Here is a 26,281-nt window from a genome sequence, read left to right on the forward strand (position 1 = left end):
TATTGTTGTAATAAAAAATTAAAAATATATGGAGAGGTGTCAATAATCTATTGGTCCAATTAATTAAAAAAAATGCCCAAACTCGGTTGCTTCGCCGACGAGATTGAGGGTGGTTCGCGTCCTACAATCCAAATATCATGTCTTTTTATCCAAGTGGCAAACCAAACCAACTTTACGTTGGACGATGAGAATGGTCTTACAATTTACATGACTTTAGCGTCTGAATGAATGGGTCCCACCCTTGGTACTCTACTACTCTTGTAGACAAATGATTGCATGTGAGAACCTTCTAACAATTTCGATCTTAAAGATTAGATGAAAGGTTGACGAATGAGAAATGTATTAGGCCCCTTGCTAACGTTGTAGAAAAATCTGATAAATGCTTGAAATGTATTTTCTAATGATTAAATTACATATTAGAAACATACTAAATCATTCGTTAATTATTAATAATATTTGAAAAAGTAAAAAAGTAAATTAAATAACCTTGTTTTGTAGTAATGGTTTATTACATTCTCTTTGTATTACATAAATTTACCTCTGACCCGTACACGTACACGTTTCTAAGTGATATGGACCTTTGACCGATCGACAACCACCTACAACTGACCCGAACTACAAGTTTAGTAGTTGCAGCCCAACAGGTCAACAACCAATATAATCTATTTGATTTAATTAAATTATTTATTTGTATAAGATATAAGCCTGTAACGTATTATATATTTTCTGCTAAAAGAATTCAGTACTTATATAAGTTAAAAAAGGACATTACATTGGCTTTTGCCCATTTACGGTGGATGATACACCTAAATCTTCGTTTTCATTTTCTTGATGCTTGTTTGACGTTCTGACCCTTGGTTGCTTCATTTTATGCATAACTTGATTCCTCACCGTATACGGAATGCTCTAAATTAGCTCATTTAAGCTCCATCACCTAGTGGCGGAACTTGAACCATGAAATTGAGGGGTTCGAAAATCATTAAAATTCAAATGGTTCAAACCTTTTTTCTTTGAATCACACCCCTTGAATAATGATTGACGTTTATAAAAGGCATAAGCCATATTTTTCCTTAAAAAGTTAGCATAATTACAATTTTTTTAAAAATTGTTTGAAAACAGATTCAATAAATATTAAACTAAGTTAACAAATTTTTTTTACTATGCATTATATGTATGACAAAGTAAAATAAAAAGTTAAAATACTTTTTAAAAGACTACAAAGACATCAATCCTTTCACTACAATAAAACATCATTTTGTTTGACTTTTATGAGACTTAACTCTTTATTTTTTAAATTCAAAATAATAATCTTGTCTTTCCTTCTTATTTCATCTTTCACACTCTGCAACTACATCACTCAACCATAATCTCTCATAATCTTGTCCTTGTTCCTTGTAAGAAAACAATTCATGTTCTTTTCATTATACTATTTTTACTATCAGTTATCTAAAACATAACGATTCAAGGGATCAAAGATCAAACCCCAAAAACCAACTTATATTAAAAGCCCATATTAATTTAAGTCTTGGTCGGAAAACAGGGGGGCCACAACCCCTCCCCGCCCGTTTAAAGGTCCGCCCTTGCCATCACCTATAATCACAGAACCAAACAAAGTAATCGTGTTCAATAGATATAAACAATTAAAACAAAAAATATTAAACACTTAATGCACGTTATTTCACCTACACATTAGAGACCTTGATAAAAGAGCAATAAATTGGGTGGATTGGGAGAAGGTAGTGGCACCAAAATTTTCGAGTGGGTTAGGCATTGGGTGGTTAAAAATATACAAATAATTGTCTAATATTGAAGTGCTGGTGGTGCCTTAAAATGGAGGAAAACAGGATGTGGAGTAATGCTATAAAAGCAATTCATTGGAAACCTAGAGCATGCGTGCCGGTTCCAAAAAAGAACGGGATTCCAGGTACTTGGGTGGCAATCGCAAGAATGAATTTCATCAATTACAATATTAAACTGCATCATTTCATCTATGGTGTTGTTGGGAATAGACCAAGAATCCGATTCTGGGTGGATATATGGTTAGGTATAATCCCCTATAAAATGCAGGTTGCTCTTTTTGCTATTGCTAGGCATAAAGACACTAAGGGGCAAATTGTTTTAAAAATAATGGAGACTTGCTTGTGTGGGACTGGAGTTGGATTAGAAATCCTACAAGTAACATTGAGAGAAACGAGATACACGAGTGTCGTTCTTTACTTCAATCGATTTGTACCAGTGATATGGAAGATTCTTGATTTTAGTCAGCAGATACGAATGGCATATTTCCAGTGCGATCAACATGACGATTATTGGAGAATCAATATGTGGTAAACGATTCAATCCCATACGAGTGGAACAAGCGTGTTCGGATGGAAAGCCCAACTTCAAAGAATGGCAACAAAACGGCTCTCTTCAGAAGGAATATGCACAAGGGGGAGTACGATATGTCTTCCCTGTCTTGATCTTGATGAAACAGTGAACCATTTGTTGATTTACTGCTTAAAGACGGATCTGGTGTGGCCACATATAGCTAGTTGGTGTAAGCTTCAGCCTTTTTTTCGCCTTCTCCATATACGACGTGCTGGATTATCAGTCTAGCTTGGTCTGGGATAGAAGACGTACAGAGTTAATTCAAGCCATTTTTCGAGTCAAACTTTGGTGTCTTTGGAGAGCACGAAATGACAAGATCTTGTTGATACATAGTTTTACGTCTCGAACTTTGTTTAAAGTATTTGGTCATTAGAATAATGTATAGGGGCATTTGGTAATTTATGTAAAGTATATTCGCTAATGTAAGACACATTCGTTAGTGTATCTAATAACGAATGAGTCCCCACGTGTTTATTCGTCCTTATTCGTTAGGGGATGTTAACGAATGAGGGTAACATATGTGATCATTCGTTATGTTAACGAATGATGCATAACATTTGATAGCGAATGAGGCTCATCGTCTACATATACCCTGTAATAAGTGTTTTGAAACCTGGCCAAGACCGGCCGGTCGGACCAGGACCCGGTGCTAATACCGGTCCGGGTCATGGTATATAGCCCGTTTTCTATTGGCCCGGCCGGGTTTTACGGGTGACGGTCGGACCGGACCCGGAGACCCAGCGGTTGAACCGGCGACTTGGTCATCGGACCCCGAATCGGACATGGTTAGTGTATATTAGGTTACAATTGGGTCAAAATTGGACCAAATCGGCCATGTAGAACGAGTTCTTACCTTAATTAGAACCAAAATCGAAGCAAAACTGGCTCAAAATTGTATGTGTGATAGATATGGGGTGTTCTCTGTTTGAAGCTTGAATAGGGGAACGACGGCATGTGCACAGCTAGGTTTATAAGAAGAAGAATATAGTATCTTTGGCCATTGTAACACTTTAACCCCCCAAACCTAAAAAATTTACATTTGGTCCATAAATTGATAAGTTTATACATAAATGGTATATAAATTTACTATATATGTATCAAAACTTGTAAAAATTTGTAAAGTTGTATATAAAATTTGGTAATTTTTATATATGACGTTATCCGGGTCAAACACCGGTCCGCCGTCCCAGGTCGGTCCGACCTTTGACCCGGTAAAAAACATTGCCTGTAACTTATTCTAATTTACAACAGTTCTTCATTTATCCATTTCCATCATGTTACTCTACCAAAATATCCTCTAAACACACACATTCACACACTATTAACGTAATCAAACCTAAACCTAATTGTATATATATCAAATGACTAGATCCATTAAAGTAATCGATCATATCAGGTTCTCTCAAGTGGTATCAGAGCCTATGTCTGATTGAATACTGTTTAGGATTGAATTTAGTTGAAATTCATTAGTAATTGGACTGTTAATTGTGTTTAATTGTATTGAAATTTATCAATGGATTGTTCGTTCTTAAAATCAACCAATTAAGGTATTGAATCATGATAATTGGACTTGATTTGGACTTAGGATTGTTCGACATGATTCAATTGTTATATGGACAAGTTTAATTGTATTGCTAATAAGTGATTTTTTGAAATCAATTTACGCGGGAAACTGTTCATTGTGATAAGTGTATTCTAGCTCAATTGGATTGGATTTGCGTGGTTTTTGGTGTTCGAATTGGTCTGTTGAGGTTCAGATTTGGATTACGAGTTGATTGAGTGATTGATTGTTTGATTTAGTGTTGGTTTGACTGTGTTTGGATAGGATTACAGTGGTCTGGAATTGGTTTGAATCTGGAAATGATGAATGTTCATTCGTTAATTTCTTGATCACATTCGTTAGACATTTATTAAGTTGTTATAACCGCTTGTAACAACTCATTCGTACATTGTTCATTACAAGTCCGTTCATTGTCATACGTATCACATTCGTCTTTCTCACATTCGTGATTAGTGTTCCTCATTCGTTACATGATTTACCACATTCGTATTCCTTTATTCGTTATTGCTCATACATTTAAACAATATTATTTGATATCTCATTCGTGGTAATTCATTCGTTACAAATGAGGAATAGAAGATAACGAATGAAAGTTTCAAGGATTAAAACTGTCAAATTTAAGACTGAAGGACTAACTGCAAATGAGTTTATACAAAAGTTGGAGGAAAGGGAGTTTGAGTTAAATTCCAAGAGTTATCCAAGGGTAATCAAGACCCTACTTTATAGGGGGAGTAAATCCAGTCAGTAAAAGTGCACCTACATCTACTCCAATCATTGCCTTTTACTTTCAGACAACTCAAAGCATTCCTCAAGTAACTGTTGCTGAACCTAATGTATTGCCAAGTTTATCTGGTGGTTTAGGTCCACATGTTACACCACCTCCTAAAGTAAATATGAAAGCAGCTAAAATGCATTTTGCTTTCATGGAAGCGTTCATGACTTCATATGAACAACTAGTGGTCGGACAAGTTGCCAACAGTGACATGACTGATGAAGATTATGATTAGGTTGACCATGATAATCTTGAGTTAATGGACCTTAAATGGAACATGTCAATGATCGTGAGAAAGATAAAGAAGTTCATGCAACAAATTGGTAAAGCCTTGCTTGCCATGAACTAGAGAATTGACTTTGATAAGCTGAAAGTAAAATGCTATAACTGCCAAGCCTTTGGTTACTTTGTCAAGGAATGTGACAAGCCCAAAAAGGAATATTCTCCTGGATCAAGAGATAGAAACTTCAACACCCACAAAAAGTTTAACAACAATGAGTCAAAGGAGAAACCTAAAAGTGTTGAGTCTGCTAAACCTGGAGGGACACAACTCATGATGGCATTGAATGGTCCCAAAGAATGTTGGGTAATGATTCTGTTAAAGGAAATGAAGAAAATATGGTTGTGATTGAACAAGTGTAGCAGTTTGAGGATGCTAAGAATGATAAGCTTATGAATGAGAGTGAAGATTCAGAGACAAAATCAGATGATTCAACTGTTGAAGTGCAAGAAAACTTTGCTTGCATGGCCTAGATAGAAGAGGTTATTCATGAGGAAAGTACCAAACCAGTTGAATCAAAGTCAACTCCAAAACCTCATATTCAAAGTAACATGGTTCTTACTGAAAATGATCATGGAGTGTTGGTTGAAGATGTGTTTGAACCTCATGTGGTTCACTAAAAATAAGAATATACCTACTGCTAATCATATTCTTTGCGAACCATGTGATTATGAGTGTAAAGTATCATGAGAAAATCCTGTTATTTCTGAAGCGGATTTAATGAAATTAATTAATCTGATTCAATGTGATAATGTAAAAAATGGCTGGTATATAAACTAAAAGGGGTAAATACAGTATTTGATGAAAGAGATATCCCTTTAGGTTTGATTAAGCCTGAACTGATTGAGAGTGTGTTTCAAAATGAGACATCGAGCTTGACTAATATTGAAGAAGCTTTTGAGAAACCAAAAGTACTTAATAAGTCTCAAGTAAAAGAAAATCCAAGTTTGATAAAACCGGTAAATTTGTGAAATCATCCGGATTAGAAACACTTAAAAGGTTTTCAAAATTTTCTAATATAGAGTTTTACAAATATAAACATGCAAACAAGGCATAAACTTCTAATGTAAAGGTTGTATTTTTCAACCTGATGAGTCACACTTATATACTGATTCACCACAAGTCTTTGTTGACATGAGAAATTTTTTCTCATGTGGTGAACGTGGCCATGTTGCCAAAAAGTGCGAATCTAGGGTGAAGCTTAATGGGAAATCAAAGGAACAAGTTCCTTTGGTTAAAAGCATCTTGAAAAGACAACCTACCCAGGTCAAGGTTGATAATAATCATATTATGTTTCATGAAGTTAAACCTAGGAAAGTTGTGAGGGTTAATTTTCACGAGACTAAAGTATCTAACAATAAGGTTGAGCTTGTTAAACTTATTTGTGAGAATAAGAACATTGGTGTAATTCATGATGAATATCTCAAACGAAAGTCAAAAGTACCTTTGACTTATACTCGTGTTCATCAATTACATCAGCAGACCTTGAAAAATAATTCAAGTGAAATTAAGGTTCCCGTTGATGTTCTTCCAACGAGGAAACTTGAGAATCTTACGTAGAAAGGAAACAAAGGATAAACCCAAGACTGAGGCCTGAGCTGCCCCTTTGAACTATATCACTTTCTTGTTGTGCAGAGTTCATTCGAGACTATTTCAGGAGACAAATGGATCATGGATAGTGGATGTTCTCAGCATATTACTGGTAATCTTAATCTTCTTTCAAATGTTAAAGATATTCAAGGAGATTATGTGGTGTTTGCGGGTAATCATGGAGGTTTGATTACAAAGGAGGGAGAAGTCTCGAATGGTCGTATTACATTCGAGAAGGTTAATATTGTGACAAAGTTGATCACAATCTATTAAGTGTGTAACATATTTTGATAAAAAGATTATGACTTTGTTCATTGATAAGGAATGCGTTATTCTCAAATCGGGATTTGCTATTCCCGAGGACATGTTTGTCATGCGATCACCTCGATCAAATGATATTGATGTACTTGATATGGAGTCAAAAACAAGTTTTTCTTCTACAACAACGTGTTTTGTCTCTAAAGCAACAGAGAAAGATACGATCTTATGGCACATGCAGATGGGTCATATCCACATTTGAAAGATGAATCATGTGACTGCAAATGATTTGGTGGATGGGGTTGCATTGAAAAACTAAGATGACTGATCACCGTGTTGCGTGCAAAATGGGAAAACAAAAGAATAAGTCACATCTATCGAAAATGATTAACTCTATCGATACTCCTCTAGAATGCCTTCACATGTATTTGTTCAGTCTTGTGAATAGAGCGAGTATTTCTGGAGATTTTATTGCTTAGTCATGACCGACGACTATTCTCGATTCTTGTGGGTGTTTTTTATGACTAATAAGGATCAAACATCAGTTCTCATGCAAAATTTAATCACCAAGATCGAATCATTTATAAATAGAAAGTGAAACGAATCCGATGTGATAATGGTACGGAATTTAAGAATAGCATGATGGAATTTTTCTGTCTGCAACGGGGTATTCATCATGAATACAGTGCCCCATATGTACCACAACAGAATGGTGTTCTGAAAGGAAGAACATGACTTTAATTGAGGCGGCTAGAACAATATTGTTGGCAGATTATAAGCTTCCTGTTAAATTTTGGAATGAGGACGTGAATACCGCATGCTATATTGAATAAAGTTCTCACGGTTAAGAAGCTCAAGAAGACAAGTTATGAGTTGCTTAATAACAATAAGCCGAATCTTCAATTACTCGAGCCTTTTGGGTGTCCTTGCACAATATTGAAGGAAGATGCGGGTAAATTTGAAGAGAAAGCGACTGAAGGATTCTTTCTTGGGTATGCGTCGCCTAAGAAAAGAGTATTTAATTTCTCTTTTGGGTGTGTTTTACAATGGTACCATGTTGATTGTCAAAGGTATACCACACTACCTGCCGGAAAGGGACCTGATTGGATGTTCGATTATGAAAGTCTTTTAAATTCTTTCACTCCCTCGGTTGATGTTGAACATGAAGATATGGTTCGTGCTTATCTTGAAGAAGAGATCTTACTTAAGTCAAGTTCGTTTATTTACGAAGATCATGTTGAACTCGATCAACCCGAAACAACCGATGATGTTTCATTATCGTCTGATGATGCCGACTTTGAGGCTTCTTCCTCCGCTCCATTTGCTGAATCTCATGATTTTCCTGAGATACAAGTTGAAAAATCTTCCCAACTTGTAAATAATCAATCGAGTGAAGAAAACGTCACCAACATGCAAGACAATGTTGAAATTCCTAAGAATCCACCACTTAGGATTCATTCTTATCATCCTCATGAAAACATTATTGTTGATGTAAATAAGGGGGTTCGTACACGACGTCAGGTTGCTAATGTATGCGATGATAATGTATTGTGTGAATTTGCGGATATGCATGCATCTGGGATTATGAGCATTGCTAAGTACATTTGCTTCTTATTCCATATTGAACCGAAGAGTGTTTCAATGGAACTTCAAGAACCGTCTTAGGTAGAAGCAATGCAAGAAGAATTACAGTAGTTTGTTCGACCGGGTGTGGGGGGTCTCATTAATCAACCGGCTCAGGTGAAAAAGGCGACCCGACAAAATGGGTATTTAATTGTAAAAAGGACGACTGTGGGATAATTGTGAGAATAAGGCACGATTAGTCGTTCAAGGTTTTAATCAGCAAGAAGGCATAGATTACACCGAGGTATATGCTCCAGTTGCTCGCCTGGAGGCTATACGTAGATTTCTAGCCTTTGCAGCTTTCAAGAATTTTAAAGTTTATTAAATGGATGTTAGAAGTGCGATCTTGAATGGGTAACTTCACGAAGAGGTGTATGTGAAACAGCCTCCTGGTTTTGAAGATTCGGACTATCTCGATGCATGTGGCTTTAAACGAGGGACTGTGGATTGTACTCTCTTTTATAAGATCGTGGAAGAAGATCTTATCCTTGTCTAAGTATGCGTCAATGATATCTTTTTTTGCTCGACAAGCGATAAACTGTGTAAGGATTTTGAGAAGACAATGCAGAATAAGTTTGAGATGAGTTCGATGGGAGAGATGAATATCTTCTTGGGGTTGCAGTCTGATTCTGGTATCTTCATTCATCAGACCAAGTATGTGAATGATGTCTTGAGCCTATTCAAGATAACTGCCAAAAAAGTCCTCTCAACACCTCTTTCTGTGGGTTACAATTTGTCACTGGACGAATCGGAGGAATCCGCTGATTCAACCCTTTATCGTGCTATGATTGGTTCTCTTATGTATTTAAATGCGTCTCATTCTGGTATCATGTTTGATGTTTGTTTATGTGCTAGGTATCAATCGAGTCCCCATGTGACTCATTTGGCAGTTGTTAAAGCGTATTTTTCACTATTTGAGGGGTAATTCTGGCATTGGGTTATGGTATCCCAACGATAAAGTTTCAATCTTACTTCTTATACATATTCTGACTATGGAGGGTGTAAGACAACTTCAAGTATACCACAACAGGATGTCAAATTTTAAGAAACCGGCTTGTTTCCTGGCAGTGTAAGAAGCAAACAACAGTTTCTACTTCAACTACCAAAGCCGAATACGTGGCAGCCTAAAGTTGTTGTTCACATGTTTTATGGATCCAACAACATCTGCGAGATTACAGCTTGAAGTTTTTTACTACTTCCATATTTATTGATAATTTCTCTGCGATAAGTATCACTAAAAACCTTGTTCACCACTCGAAAACGAAACATATTTAAATTAGATATTATTTTATCCGTGATTATTTTGAAAATAAATTAATCAATGTTGAAAAGATTTGCACGGATTTTCAGAAAGCTAACCTTTTTTTTACCTAAGCATTTGACAAAACGAGATTTACTTTTTTGCATGGTTTAAAAAGTTTAAAAGAAATTAAATTGTTTGGCTAATCATTTTTCATTTGCACAGTTTTTCTTTTATTTTCTTTATTTAACTTTTTGGTTTTTAGGAGGAGAAAATGGGAAAAATACAAAGATATTGTGATTTCAGTTTGTATAGATAAAATCCAAAAACATTCATATATTTGAAAAGCCAAAAATCATTAAAAAATTGCTCCTAAAAATGAGTTTTTGAAACAAAAAGGAATAATGATAGTACATTGATCATTAATATCCTATATCCAGTAAGAAATAGGTGATAAACACTATGTGCTTAATTTTACTAGTGCATTGGTAGGTCTTAAACAAACAAGTAAGGAAGAGTATGTAATATAAACATTAAAAAGTTCCAAATTGAAAGAGATGTTAGTGTCTTGCAAAGTCTTGGTGAAGAAGGCAGAAATGTCATAGTCTGTTATACTCAAGCCATAAATTAGTTTGATAACCAAAATTGTTAAAAATTAAGAATATTTATGATTCTAATGGTTAACACTTCAACATTGTATGGTCTTATGGTCTTAAATCTTGTATTGATGGGATGCTTCGAAATTTCCAGACTCCAATGGGTCTTTATTTGGTTTCTCATATGGGTATTCATTTCGGTGAATATTATTATGCTCAAAAGGCAAACCTGCAATTTATCTGCCAATATAAGTCATTAAAATTGATCACTCCTGTATTTCATTGTACATTTCATTACTGACTTGATCAAACCACACTATGAGTCATACATTGTCCCATTGCTCGCGTCTTATTACCATTAAGAAATGGTCCACAAGGGACACGATGTATGTAAGCCATACAGATGAAATCGTGCATACTTATCCATGGGAAAGGAACTCGGGGTATTGCTTGATAACAAGGGTATATCTTGTAATGGGATTATTTGCTAGCTTGCTATTGTAAAAATTTGAAAATAAAAGTTTTTTTATCTGCTGATTCTAAGGTTTAAGTCAACTTGGGGTGACATGATAAAAATTAAAGTAAGCCTGAATCGAGATTAGAGGCTAATAGTTTCTGATATTCTATGCACTAATTGAAACTTTAAGCATATCACAAAAATTTCTGAATAAGTTGTTGTAAGGCTTAGGTGGAAAACAATACCATTGACTGACTTAACACCAATCATAATAAATCTGAAATATAAAACTATAATGGACAGAATCTTTGGTCAATATGATTCTCTACTCAAACTCACAAAAACATTAATTGCTTTCGTAGTTTAAATTTTAGTTTTTGTTAAGTTTTGGTTTAAATATTTGAAAAATATCAAAAAGAATTTTGGTTTGTTTTGATATAAAATTTAGAAAAATTTAAAGAGATTTTATCTTGTGCTTTATTTTCGATTACCGAGCTATGCGAATTTAGATTTTGAAAAGAAAATTTTACTCACGTGTTTAAGTTAATTTGGTTAATGTAAAAGCGTTAAAGTAATTTTTTTAAGGTAAAATAGTTAATGTAAAATTTTAAAGTAATTTTAAGGTAATATTTATATAATTGACATCAAAAAGTTGGTTTTGATGGTTAAATTAAAGGGTTTTACCATTCGTTAAAGTAACGGGTCCATTCGTTACTATAGTGTAATGAATGAGTGTTCATTCGTTAAAACCATATAAAGAATGTGTTACATTCGCTATACATTCACTTCCGTTCACAACTAACGAATGAGGGCTTATTCGTTAAATTGTTAATGAATGAAAGAACGAATGAAGGGTCATTCGTTCAGTTTTAACGAATGAAGGGCTATTCGTTAAATTGTTAACGAATGAAGGTTCATTCGTGAATTGGTTTAAATGAATGAGCATAATCACATGGTTCGCGGTACGCTCTGGTACGGGAACGTGGAACGGGATCGCAATTCGCTAGGTCTCTAAATTCGGTACGATGGGGGGGGGGGGTAGGCTCATTTCGGATCGCTCCGGAACGATTTACCATATAATGTGGTACAATGCATGTAATTTTTCAATATATATATAATGTTAAATTTATACTTTTTATTTATTAATTTTTAAGTTTGGAAACCAAATATAAACTTGTGAAGTTGGAGGGGGTTAAATGTTAATATACCAAAACTTAATTAAACCACCACGCTCATTATACACTTCACCTTCTCCTTCGTTCATCAGATAACGCAGCCATAAGTAAACCCTAGCATGAAATTGGTTCGATTTTTGTCCGATTTGGGTTCTAATCGAGGTAAGAACTCATTCCAATTGAGCGATTTGATCCAATTTTTGACCCATTCTCATCCAATTGACCTAATTTTCTGGAACACCATTTTCATAACCGGAATCGCGATCCAAGGCGTTCCGGGATCGTGTTCGTACCGCGTTTTGGTACGGCCGATCCGGAACGGAAATCGTGGGCAGTTGAGTGATCCATGTGACTATGTGAATGAGACATTCATTTGTCTTGGGAAATGTGTGAAGGTGTACGGCATATATAATTCCTATGAGCCGGGTGGGATCTCATTCGTCTTTTCACTATTTACTCTCGAAAAACCCAAAACCAAACAAAATTCTGGAAATGTTTTCCATATATGTTAATTGTAATTTTTGATTGACTGATTATCGTCAAGGATTCATAAGGTATAGACGAATGGAATGATGGTTTTAATTTTAATTTTGATTCAGATTTGAGTGTTTTCGACGGATATTTGTTAACGGACCTAAAATGTTCAAATTGGATACTTAAAAATGATATTAAAACTTAATTAGTTGATTTAGGTTTGTTATCGATGATTCATCGATCATATCTAACCAAATTTTAATGTAAATGTTTAAGTTTTGAGTGAATTAGGATTTCAAAATTGTATGTTTGACTTCTAAGATTCATTTCAATTTTGACCTTGACTTCAATAAGTCAACAGATTGCATTCGTTAACTTACATTCGTGTATCAAGTAACGAATGAGTTCTCATTCGTCAAGTGTTGATAACAAATGACCACATTAGTATTAACGAATGGCCTCATTCGTTGGATACTCTAACGAATTAGCATTTGTTTTATTTAACGAATGTGATATGTTATAACAAATGTGCCCATTCGTTTTAAGATTTTAATGAATGTGTATATTCGTTAATAAATCTTAATGAATGTATATATGTTTCATCTGTTATTCTTCAAAGTATAACTAATTAGGGCACAATAATCAATTATAAAGTAGATTTCAAATATTAACTTGTTCGTTTTTGTAAAAATGACTAATATTCCTCAGGTCAATATTCCCGAAATTGAGCAGGTGCAACTAGTTGTTCAAGAGGCTTTGATTGAGCAAAAACGACAAGTTGAACAAGAACCAATAGCTGACCAAACAAATGATAATCCCGAGGAACAACAAGAGAAATAAGAGGAAGTAGTGTCTCAGATACACAGCTTGTATCTGACAAGAAACACAATATCTGTACTTTCTTGGAGGTTGATTTCTTCGGACGTGCAATGTTCGGGGGCGTTATCTCATTTCTGAAGAGATCAAGGATTCACCATGCCAAATCTACTGATCTTCCCATCTATTATAGTATCATTAGACCTTTTTGGGAGATAGCCAAATACGTGTCAGGAGAGAATCACATTGTATCAGAGGTGCAAGAGAACACAATCTTTATTGATGTTGACATTATTCGTAAGGTATTATAGTTTAATGAAACAATGGACGATCGATATGAGTTTCATTGTGAGTTGATTAGAGGATTGTTTGGTTGGTTAAGGTATAAGGGGGATTTGATGAAGTCAATGTATAATAAGGCGAACTTGTGTGAGCGTTACAAGTATCCACTACATGTTCTGATTCACTTCCTTGGTGGATGTAAAGGATGATATGATGAGTGCCGGGCGATGATTCAATCACCGTTTGGTGCCTTGGTATCCATTCAATTTTTCTGAAATGATGTTTTACAATTTGAAAGATAACTGCACAACGCACAAGAACAAGTTTCTAACGTATTTGAGGTTCCTCCAGATGATCATAGACCACTTACAGCCTAATTTAGTCAAAGATCCAGAAGTTCAGGCTGATCCTATTGAGATTTTACATATGAATGAAGACTCAATGAGGCGAGTCAGAACTTCCCATGGTCAGACTTCTGAGACAAAGCCAAGATTCAAGAGGTTGGTTGGACATTTGTATTGTGAGGATTATGTAGCTCCACCTAACGATCGTTGGATCCACGATGATTCAGTTTCCGAGTGTGAAGTTGGGAACAATGATGGTGGTAATGGTGGTCTGGGAGGTGATGATGGTGGTAGTGTTGCGGTGGCAGCACATAAGCGTAGAGCTAAGGTAAAGCGATCGTGGTGGATAAGCCAGCAAAGAAGAAAACCCATAGACGTTCTAGTGTTGAGATTGCAGAGCCCCAATCACTTGAACAAGGATTGTGGAGACTCAGAATACTTCTATTGTATCTATTTCTCCAACACCGGTGATTACTACTACACTGTTGGTAACACTTATGACGACGGTGTCGACTGATCCACGATCTATGTCGATTCCTTAACCAATGTTGTCACCGATGCCGTCTCCTCAACAAGTATTGGCTACTTCTAGTCCTGCGGTTCCTGTAAAACAGAGGCAAAGGGATGACTTTTCATTTATGTCGTTTAACTGACCTGCTGGCTCAATGCAGCTCATTCATCCTAATTTCTACAGATTGTCTGCTCGAAACCAGATGTTTAGTTGATGAATTTGATTCATATGCAAGAAAATAAGATGGATGCCGACAGACAATATTTGTCACACCCCCATCTTAGGCCTAGGGGTATGATCAACAGTTGGTACCACAAGTGTAAATAAATCAGAGTTACGTTTGTAAGCGGAAGTCTTATAAAACTTTAAGGATCAAAATGTAATATTCATATATATCAAAAGACGGGATTATAAAATACCCGTTTAAGTTGTTAACAAAACATTACTTGTTATATATTTACAAATCACCTATTAATTTTTTTACAAAACAAATCCGAGCCATCGGATTAAAGTATAGCACTTCGATATATCCAAGTGCTAATCTTGTCACCTGCAAAATATAAGAAAATACGTCAGCAACAAATGCTGGTGAACATGCTGACGCAAAATATTTTCTTTTACTTTATTACCCCTCGAGACTACGCCTGCCTCGGCCCAACGTGGCTTAGGAATAATAAAGTCAAATAACACATTATAAACTCGAGCCTTTACTCTAGGTCACCTCAGCAAACACCGCAGCGTTCGACTTAGTTAAGTACCCGTAAATATACACAACGGTCGTACTCCCTGCAGGAGAGCGTCCTACGACCAAGGGTGGTGCGGTGTGCCCACCGCGTAGTACCACCTATGTAAGGATCTAAACACACGTATACCACAACCTGAGGGCTAGGTTTATACCCTTATTTATAACGGTTTTAGGAACACATAGTTCAATGTAAACAATTTCATATAACACGTTTGACTTATTTGAAAACAGGTTTATAAAAGTTTGGGGGCGTATTCACCTTATCGCTTTAGGATCGGCTTCACTCACCGTCCAAGGGTCTTTCCCTTCTTTATCTCGCACCTATAGTACGAGTATAAATATTTGTAGTCGGATATACAATCCGGATTAAGACCTTTAGTCTTGTTCTATACCTCGATGAACCTTTAGTTCATATATTTCATTTACTTGAAAACCTTTAGTTTAAAAGTAATTATAAACCTTTAGTTTATATGAAAACCCGACGTTTCTTATTCTTTCAGAAACGTAATCTTTTTTCTTTTATTATTTAAGATACTCATTATTACTTAAATAATAATTTCATAATAAAGAATATATATACTTGCACACAAATATATATTTATCTATCACCACATTTCTTTTATTATTTTCTTTGTTATGTTTGTATTTCTTTTATCGAGGCGTCGAGTATAACCTCGACTTAAGGCTTAAGCCATTAATAAAATATTATATTATATTGATTTGTTGTTATGCCTAACCTTATTGGCGTATTGGAAACCCTAGGTACTCTAGCAGCACTCCAACGCTGCTTGATCTCCTTGGTCGTTAAATGATAACGCCAAACTTCAACACTCGTCGACACGCTTTACGAGATTCATCACCATTACAACAAACACCTTCCTGGTATGTGGGTGGATGGTGGCACGTACTTTGAGGAAACGTCGGTACACAACACGAGGGATCGGGGAACGCTTATCGAGGCAAATCGTTTATATGATTGGGATATTCTAGAGAGAGGCTAGAGAGAGAGTTAAGTGTGTGAAATGAGGTGTGGATGAACTGAACTCGTAGCCTACTATTTATAGGCAAATTTTGGATCCCATCGCGGTACGCGATGGGTCCCTTGGCTAGCCCGTCGCGTACCGCGACGAAGGCCTGGCCAGTCATATACTAGACCTGCCACATGTCGCCACGTGGCAGGCGTTGTGCCACGTGGTGACACGTGGCGTACGTGTTGCCATGTGGTGACACGTGGCGGCAGGCGATGCCACCGTGTGCCTCGTGGCACACGTGTCACAACGTGTCAGATACCCCATCGCGGTACGCTATGGGGCTCTCTTCTGACCCATCGCGTAGCGCGATGGGTCAGGAAAATCAGAATTTACATTTTAAACCCTAAGGTTTGGAAGTTGGCATTTTCAGTCCCTTATCTTTGGAAAGTTTACATTTTGAACTCGAAATTTTCACGATGTTACATCCTCCCCACCTTGGAACAAATCTCGTTCTCGAGATTGCTTTACAAAAACAAGTGGGGGTATTTCTTTCTCATTTCCAATTCAAGTTCCCATGTGTGTTTGGGCCCTCTACGTGAGTCCCATTTTACTTTCACAATTTTCAACGTTTTTCTTTTCAATTTATTTATTTTCGAATCTTCAATTTGAATTGGACGTTCTACAAATTTTAAGTTCTCATTTATTTCAACGTCTTTTAATGGCATAGCTAACGATTCATCGGTTAAACACTTACGCAGATTCGAAACATGGAATACATCGTGTATCCCTTGCATTTCCTCAGGCAGTCGCAAACGGTATGCAATAGTGCCAATTCGTTCAAGTACCTCGAAGGGTCCAATGAATCGAGGACTTAACTTTCCTTTCTTACCGAAGCGAACAACGCCTCTCCAAGGCGAGACTTTCAAAAGAACCTTATCACCAAAATTAAATTCTAACGGCTTACGACGGACATCGGCGTAACTTTTTTGGCAATCACGTGCCGTCTTAAGTCGTTCTCAGATTTGAATAACTTTGTAGGTGGTTTCTTGGACTATCTCGGGTCCAGATAATTGATTGTCTCTGGTTTCAGACCAACACACGGGCGTTCTACACTTTCTTCCATACAACGCCTCAAATGGTGCGGTTTGAATGCTCGTGTGATAACTATTATTATACGAGAATTCCATTAGGGGTAAGTGGTCATCCCAACTTCCACATAAGTCGATCACACAAGCCCGAAGCATGTCTTCCAATGTTTGAATGGTCCTTTCGCTTTGCCCGTCAGTTTGCGGATGATAGGCGGTACTAATGTTAAGTTTAGTACCAAGAGCTTGTTGGAAGCTTTTCCAGAAATGAGACGTAAAACGACTGTCTCGATCAGAAATTATAGACAGCGGTACTCCATGCAAAGCAACAATGTTGTTTACATAAATACGCGCTAGTCTATCCATTGAGTATGACTCATTGATGGGTATGAAGTGTGCGGACTTCGTTAGACGATCCACAATTACCCATATTGCATTGTGTTGTCGAGTCGTCTTCGGGAGTTTGGTAATGAAATCCATAACTCCCACTTCCATACTGGAAGTTCGGGTTGCTGGAGCAATCCCGAAGGCTTTTGATGTTCAGCCTTGACTTTCAAACAAGTTAAACATTTCGCAACATGCGAAGCGACATCCCTTTTCATTCCATTCCACCAATAGTTTTCTTTGAGATTGTGGTACATTTTATCACTTCCGGTATGCATCATATATTTCGACTTGTGAGCTTCGTTTAAGATTTTCTCACGCAAGCCTCCAACGATTGGTACCCAAATCCTATTACCGAGTCTAAGGATACCATCATCATCCTTGACTAACGAGTCAATGGTGCCATTACGTTTTTCGTCGGAGATTTGGTTTTCATTGATCGCTTGAATTTTAGCGGATTTGATTTGTTCGATGAGATCAATTTGAAGTTCTAAATGCAACGCTCAAACTCTTTTAGGCTTCTCATGTTCATTGCGACTTAAGGCATCGGCCACAACGTTGGCTTTGCCTTCATGGTAAACAATCTCACAATCGTAGTCATTGAGCGTTTCCATTCATCGTTGTTGGCGCATGTTAAGCTCTTTTTGATCAAAGATGTGTTTTAGACTTTTGTGATCAGTATACACGGTAAATCTTACTCCATAGAGATAGAGCCTCCATATCTTGAGTGCAAAGATTATGGCGCCTAACTCTAGATCGTGAGTCGTGTAAGTCTTTTCATGTACCTTGAGTTGACGCGAGGCGTAAGAGATTACTTTCTTGTGTTGCATTACTACACATCCCAAACCAGAATGGGATGCGTCACTAAAGACAACAAAATCCTCAGTACCTTCTGGCAAAGCCAAGATAGGTGCTTGAGTGAGCTTTTTTTAAGTATATCAAACACCTCTTGTTGCTTCGTTCCCCATTCATACTTGATGTTATTTCGAGTTAAAGAAGTGAGGGGAACGGCGATACGAGAGAACTTTTCGATGAATCTACGGTAATAGCCGGCCAAACCTAAGAAACTTCGAATCTCGGTTGGCGACTTCGGAATCTCCCACTTAGAGATAGCTTCAATCTTAGCGGGGTCCACTTGAATACCGTTAACGTTAATGATGTGACCAAGAAATTGTACCTCGTGCAACCAGAACTCACATTTCGAGAACTTGGCGTACAACTTCTCGGTTCTAAGAATTTCAAGCAAAGTTCGGAGGTGGACTTCATGATCAGCCTTTGATTTTGAATAAATAAGTATGTCGTCGATGAATACGATAACATATTTATCCAAGTAAGGCTTGCAAATACGATTCATCATGTCCATGAACGCAGCCGGCACATTAGTAAGTCCAAATGGCATAACGGTGAACTCATAATGGCCGTACCTTGTTCGAAACGTGGTTTTTGGAATATCCTTGGATTGAACTTTGAGTTGGTGATAGCCGGAACGAAGATCGATTTTATAAAAGAAGCTAGCACCTTGAAGTTGGTCAAAAAGATCGTTAATACGAGGGAGTGGATATCGGTTTTTGATTGTGACTTTGTTCAATGCTCGATAATCGATACACATTCGCATGGAACCATCTTTCTTCTTAACAAACAGAATTGGCGCTCCCCGAGGTGACGAACTTGGTCGAATGAAACCTTTCTCCAGTAGCTCATCGAGTTGTTTCTTTAACTCCTTCATCTCGGTTGGCGCTAAGCGATACGGAGCTTTGGCGATCGGAGCAGTACAGGGAACGAGATCGATCCTAAACTCTACTTCACGATCGGGAGGGATTCCGGGAAGTTCATCAGGAAAGACATCAGAAAAGTCGGAGACTATAGGTACATCCTTTATCTCCTTTGGCTTTGACTCTTCAGTGACGTAGGCCATGAATGCTAAGCATCCTTGATCGTAGGATTAGCGGTTCTAGAACCATCAATGTTAAACATTTGTTAGCCCTAATCATGGAAATTATGCTAACTTGGCCAGCGTCTTTGTCCCCTTCAATTCAAATCGTTCGTTTATCGGGGGCTTGAAGTTCAACGGTTTTGCTATTGTATATGATACGAGCATGGTTATCGGATAACCAATCCATACCAAGTACAATATCAAAACCAGCCAGACTTATGGGTAATAAACAAATAGGCAGAATATAACCAGCTAGAAGAATTTTTCCGTTTTCAAGGGCTTCGGAGATCTTAACGATTTCGCCACTAGCAGTCTCGACGCTTAGAGTTTTATCTAATTTTTTTAAAGGTTTGTTTAATAGAATACAAAATCTATAATCTATAAAACTTAAGTTGGCACCTGAATCAAACAAAACTCTAGCATAGGTGTCGTTGACTAGAAACGTACCGGTAATGGTTTCCGGCATGTCAGCGGCCTTCTTTGTGTCGAGTACGAAGACTCGAGCATTTCCCTTTTTATCCTTGCCACTTCCACCCGCACCACCAGCAGCGGGTTTGTTCTTTGGGCACTCGAAACTTAAATGGCCCATCTCCTTGCAATTGTAGCAAGTCATTTTCTTTTCCAGCAATCAGCAGCCGCATGACCCGTACGGTTTCATGACTCACATACTTTGGGAGGCGGAGCAAAGTTTCATAGGCCTTTGTGGTATCTTCTACAGGTCTTGCTAAGCGTTGCATTCGAATTGAATCGATTTTGATTTACACCTTTGCCTTTGAAGTTGGAACCTCCTCTAGTTCTTCCTTGGGCAGTTGTTATTGTCACCTTCTTGTCTTCTTCTTTGTTGCGAACCATGCCGGCCATCAAGTAACCAACCAACTCCATTGCACAGTCAGCGGTTTGAGGTAAGTGTGACCTTACCATGTCGCGGATTTCCTGCGGCAGTCCCCATATGTATCATGTGACTTTGCTGGACTCAGGGTTAACCAGCTGGGGAACATGGCGACAATACTCATGGAACTTGGTATTGCATTCTCGGAGGTTTGTCCCTACGACCTTAAGATTGAGAAATTTCGTTTGGATTTGGTCGGTTTTATGCATGGGACAAAATTTTGCCATCATCAAGCCTTTGAATTCACTCCAACTCTAACAATACATCATCTCTCTTCCTTTGCTCATCAATAAAGCATTCCACCACTCGAGCGCTTCCCCCTTGAACATAAGGGAAAAATATTGGATCTTTTCTTCATCAGAACACTTACTCGTTATTACGATTGTTTCCATCTCCTCAAGCCACCTTACGGTTGAAATTGCTCCTTTGTCACCATGGAACTCTTTCGGTCCATAATACTTGAAGTCCTTAAACGAACACCCACTAATCTTGAGTTTCTTGAACTCTTGTCTAACTCCACCATCGGTGTTAGATTCATGAACACTATCCTCGACACGAGATTGTTTCGGACGGGATTTAACAGATTTGGAAGGATGAACGGATTGAGAATTTCTAGATTGTCTAGAATGAGTTCTATTTATAGACTCTTCCCTAACCGCTTCTTTTATCATCTTTTGGATTCTTGTCATGTATTTTTCGGGAATTTCTTTCTCTTGTTCTGTCTCGGGGCCTTCCCCTTTTCTTTTATCTCTTTTTCTCTACGAGCATTCTCGTTGTTATTGCTTTGTTCAGACATATTTATTTTATCTTTTCAATTTAAGTCTGAAATTTTTAACAACGTTTCATTTATTAAAACACATATTTTATTATACATATATATATATATCATAAGGACATATATATTTATTTCAAAATACACAAACGTATATATATCGTTCCAACGATATATATAAATCACCCTATTTTTATTTTAAGAACGTTCCAACGTTCTTTATTATACATATTTCACATAGCAACAAAACTATTTTACACAGAATTTCACATCGCATTCCTTTTTCCACCATCTTCAATCTTTCAAAAACTTCTTCACAACTCTTGTTAATTTGTTGCATTTGCGAAGAAGTGTTTCTCCCATGTTTTTCTTCTTCTTCCCTTCCTCAGCCACCTTCTTTCTCTAGTCGTCGGTTTCATGCAGAGCGCGATCCAAATGCTCTTCATACGACTGCGGAACTACGTTGGGGTATCCATATTGTGGAGGTGGGTCACGGTAACCCAATGTCACCGTCTCGTAGTGATTCCTCGGTTCTGGATACGGAACGTAAGTCATGTCGGATGCAAGGTAGAGGTATGTCTTGGCGGCTTGGTTTTGCTCACGGATCTCATCGGCTTATTCTTGAATTGAAGGAATTTCTCCTTGGAATGGTGGGAAGCTTGATGAAGCTTGGTTTTTGAGTTTCTCAAGGTATTGGACATACGGATCAACAGATCCATAGCTTGGGTTTTGGGAAGTGAGTGATCCATTCATTGAGCTTGACATCTCATTGGGATTCTCAGGATGCTCTTCTTCCGGTTCTTCCTCAGACTCTTCCTCAGGTTCCTCCTCTTCTTCGGGGTCCTCCTCTTCATCGGGATCCTCTTCTTCTTCGGGTTCTTCTTCTTCCGGTTCATTTTACTCCATGGGTTGTGTGGTCTCCATGTTTATTGGGGGCATATGGAAACTCTCCATAGGCATCATAATCCTCATCTTGGGCTTTCGGGACGGCCCTTCATTATTGTTTGGTTGAGAACAGACTTCATTAAAAGTGGAGCTTCCGGTATACCATCGACATTGATCGGAGTGGCATTTCATCCATTCAGAAGATGGAGATTTTGGTTCCTCTTTAATAGGTAAGTTGGACAGGAAAGCATAAGATGGATGAGGGTTCGGTGGTAGGTATCCAGTTGTGTAGTATTGCGGTACCTCCATGGGTTGATAAGTGGGGATCTCCGATGTGTGATACGTCAGGATTTCCGATGGATGATACATTGGTATTGTTGGTGGATGATAACTTGAGTGCCTTGGTGGTTCAATACTTGGTTTTGGTGGACTCTCGGGAACGTTTATCGGATGGTGTCTACTTCTGGGATAGTATAAAGGTTTGGACAAGTCTCGTTCCACGTCTTGGTCAAAGTATGCTTCATAATAACCATCGCTCATTTGTCTCCGGGGTAAGGTTCGGCAATTCCGGCTTCCTTGGCCTTGCGTACAAATTCCTCTATATGAGCTTTGAATGACATTTAATATTATACGTGGTTTAGAATGTAGAAAGGGAAAGAAAGGTTACCAGCCTATCTTATCCCTAAAACACATAAACAATTATTTCCTATACTTGGATCGAAGCTTGGGTATTGTTTTATGATACCCAATTCGCTAAGATCGATGGCTCTGATACCAACCTGTCACACCCCCATCTTAGGCCTATGAGTATGATCAACAGTTGGTACCACAAGTGTAAATAAATCAGAGTTACGTTTGTAAGCGGAAGTCTTATAAAACTTTAAGGATCAAAATGTAATATTCATATATATCAAAAGACGGGATTATAAAATACCCGTTTAAGTTGGTAACAAAACATTACATGTTATATATTTACAAATCACCTATTAAGTGTTTTACAAAATAAATCCGAGCCATCGGATTAAAGTATAGCACTTCGATATATCCGAGCGCTAATCTTGTTCACCTGCAAAATATAGGAAAATACGTCAACAACGAATGCTGGTGAACATGCTGATGCAAAATATTTTCTTTTACTTTATTACCCCTCGAGACTACGCCTGCCTCGGCCCAACGTGGCTTAGGAATAATAAAGTCAAATAACACATTATAAACTCGAGCCTCTACTCTAGGTCACCTCAGCAAATACCGCAGCGTTCGACTTAGTTAAGTACCCGAAAATATACACAGCGGTCGTACTCCCTGCAGGAGAGCGTCCTACGACCAAGGGTGGTGCGGTATGCCCACCGCGTAGTACCACCTATGTAAGGATCCAAACACACGTATACCACAGCCTGAAGGCTAGGTTTATACCCTTATTTATAACGGTTTTAGGAACACATAGTTCCTTGTAAACAATTTCATATAACACGTTGACTTATTTGAAAACAAGTTTATAAAAGTTTGGGGGCGTATTCACCTTATCGCTTTAGGATCGGCTTCACTCACCATCCAAGGGTCTTTCCCTTCTTTATCTCGCACCTATAGTACGAGTATAAATACTTGTTAGTCGGATATACAATCCGGCTTAAGACTTTTAGTCTTGTTCTATACCTCGATGAACCTTTAGTTCATATATTTCATTTACTTGAAAACCTTTAGTTTAAAAGTAATTATAGACCTTTAGTTTATATGAAAACCCGACGTTTCTTCTTCTTTAAGAAACGTAATCTTTTTTCTTTTATTATTTAAGAATACTCATTATTACTTAAATAATAATTTCATAAAAAAGAATATATATACTTGCACACATATATATATTTTTCTATCACCACATTTCTTTTATTCTTTTCTTTGTTATGTTTGTATTTCTTTTATCGAGACATCGAGTATAACCTCGACTTAAGGCTTAAGCCTTTAATATAATATTATATTATATTGATTTGTCGTTACGCCTAACCTTATTGGCGTATTGGAAACCCTAGGTACTCGAGCAGCACTCCAACGCTGCTTGATCTCCTTGGTCGTCAAACGATAACGCCAAACTTCAACACTCGTCGACACGCTTTACGAGATTCATCACCATTACAACAAACACCTTCCTGGTATGTGGGTGGATGGTGGCACGTACTTTGAGGAAACGTCGGTACACAACACGAGGGATCGGGGAACGCTTATTGAGGCAAATCGTTTATATGATTGGGATATTCTAGAGAGAGGCTAGAGAGAGAGTTAAGTGTGTGAAATGAGGTGTGGATGAACTGAACTCGTAGCCTACTATTTATAGGCAAATTTTGGATCCCATCGCGGTACGTGATGGGTCCCTTGGCTGGCCCGTCGCGTACCGCGACGTAGGCCTGGCTAGTCATATACTAGTTCTGCCTCGTGTCGCCACGTGGCATGCGTTATGCCACGTGTTGACACGTGGCGACACGTGGCGGACGTGTTGCCACGTGGTGACACGTGGCGGTAGGCGATGCCACCATGTGCCACGTGGCACACGTGTCAAATATTCCATCGCGGTACGCGATGGGGCTCTCTTCTTATCTTTGGAAAGTTTACATTTTGAACTCGAAATTTTCACGATGTTACAATATTAAGAGCAGGCGAGGGCTGAGCAAAGACAACTATTGAGGCACGGTCAGTACGTTTAACGAGATAACCAGGAACTCAAATCCCTGATTACTGCTCAGAGGGAGAGGTTAGACAAGCAGGATGAACATATCCTTCAATTAATGTGTAATGATGATATGCTGAGAAGCTGAAGGGTAATGATGATGACAAGGATCCTGAAGCTGGGGGTTTTGATCAGCAACCAGTTGGTGGTGTCTCATAATCTTGTAATGTTGCAAATGTGGGAGGGTCTAATAAGTAATTCAAGATTCTCTTTTTTCGATTATCTAATAGTCATCGAATCAGGATCACTTATTTGTTCTTGTTCATTCCTATCACAACAAGATGGACTCTACCGTGGCTGAGAATGGATCAATTATTAAATCTTGGATGGAAATTTCTTTTACCTATTTCTCTAGGTAATCTATTATTAAGAACTTCTCCAACTTCTTTCACTGTATAAAAAAGACTTCGATATTCACGACTTGTCTCAAACAAGAGAAAGAAACAAGTATCTTATTTTGTATAGATATTGACGATATGTTTCCTATGGTAACCGAGTTCATGAATTATGGCCAACAAACAGTACGAGCCGCAAGGTATATTGGTTAAGGTTTCATGATTACCTTATCACACGCGAATTGTTTAGCTGTAACTATTCAATACCCCTACGAAACTTGATCACATCCGAGCGTTTTCGCGGCCGAATCCACTTTCAATTTGATAAATGTATGGCTTGTGAGGTATGTGTTCGTTTATGTGCTATAGATCTGCCCGTTGTTGATTGGAAATTGGAAACTGATATTAGAAAGAAATGATTGCTTAATTACAGTATTGATTTCGGAATATGTGTCTTTTGTGGTAATTGCGTTGAGTATTGTCCAACAAATTGTTTATCAATGACTGAAGAATATGAACTTTCTACTTATGATCATCACAAATTGAATTATAATCAAATTGCTTTGGTTCGGTTACCAATGTCAATATTTGACGATTACACAATTCAAAGAATTTTAAATTTGCCTGAAATAAAAACTTAAGAACTCATTTTGATCTAAAAGAATGAAGGTTTTTGTTTTGTGAATAATTACAATTATATTCATAATTATATTGATTAGGATTAGGCGGCGAGAATTGTGTTTTAATTTATATTAATATGAAAAATATATTTCTTTTCTATAGTATATATTGATGATTGATGATTTGAAAATTGATGATTGGAAAATATATAGATTCAAATTACTCCTTCGAGAGATTAGTCCAATAACTACATCTACATCAATCCATATCCATGAAAATAGAATTTTTCAAATTGAATAATTAAGTACTATTATAAAATAGAAAAAAAGTGAAGTTACTTCTTTTTTCCAGACCGGGTCAATAAAGTTACGCAAGATTTTGATTTATTTATCTCTTATATATAATGGATTTACCTGGACTAATACATGATTTTCTTTTAGTCTTTCTGGGATTAGGTCTTATATTAGGGGGTCTGGGAGTAGTATTACTTGCCAATCCCATTTATTCTGCCTTTTCATTGGGATTTGTTTTTGTTTGTATATCGTTATTCTATATTCTATCGAATTCCCATTTTGTAGCTGCTGCGCAGCTCCTTA

The 26,281-nt window shown here is 37.4% G+C and overlaps 1 protein-coding gene and 1 long non-coding RNA gene across 2 annotated transcripts in view; both read left to right on the forward strand.

Moving 5' to 3' along the window:
* Window positions 1-26,281, forward strand: part of LOC143584785 (serine protease SPPA, chloroplastic-like) — an 80,114-nt gene that overhangs the window by 16,695 nt on the left and 37,138 nt on the right. The gene's annotated exons all lie outside the window — the stretch shown is intronic.
* Window positions 1-26,281, forward strand: part of LOC143584797 (uncharacterized) — a 65,691-nt gene that overhangs the window by 4,562 nt on the left and 34,848 nt on the right. The window lies entirely within an intron of this gene.

This window comes from Bidens hawaiensis, unplaced genomic scaffold, assembly GCF_021521415.1.
Source record: "Bidens hawaiensis isolate Kalapana, Puna unplaced genomic scaffold, B.hawaiensis_p1.1 tig00001521_1, whole genome shotgun sequence".
Taxonomy (NCBI): domain Eukaryota; kingdom Viridiplantae; phylum Streptophyta; class Magnoliopsida; order Asterales; family Asteraceae; genus Bidens; species Bidens hawaiensis.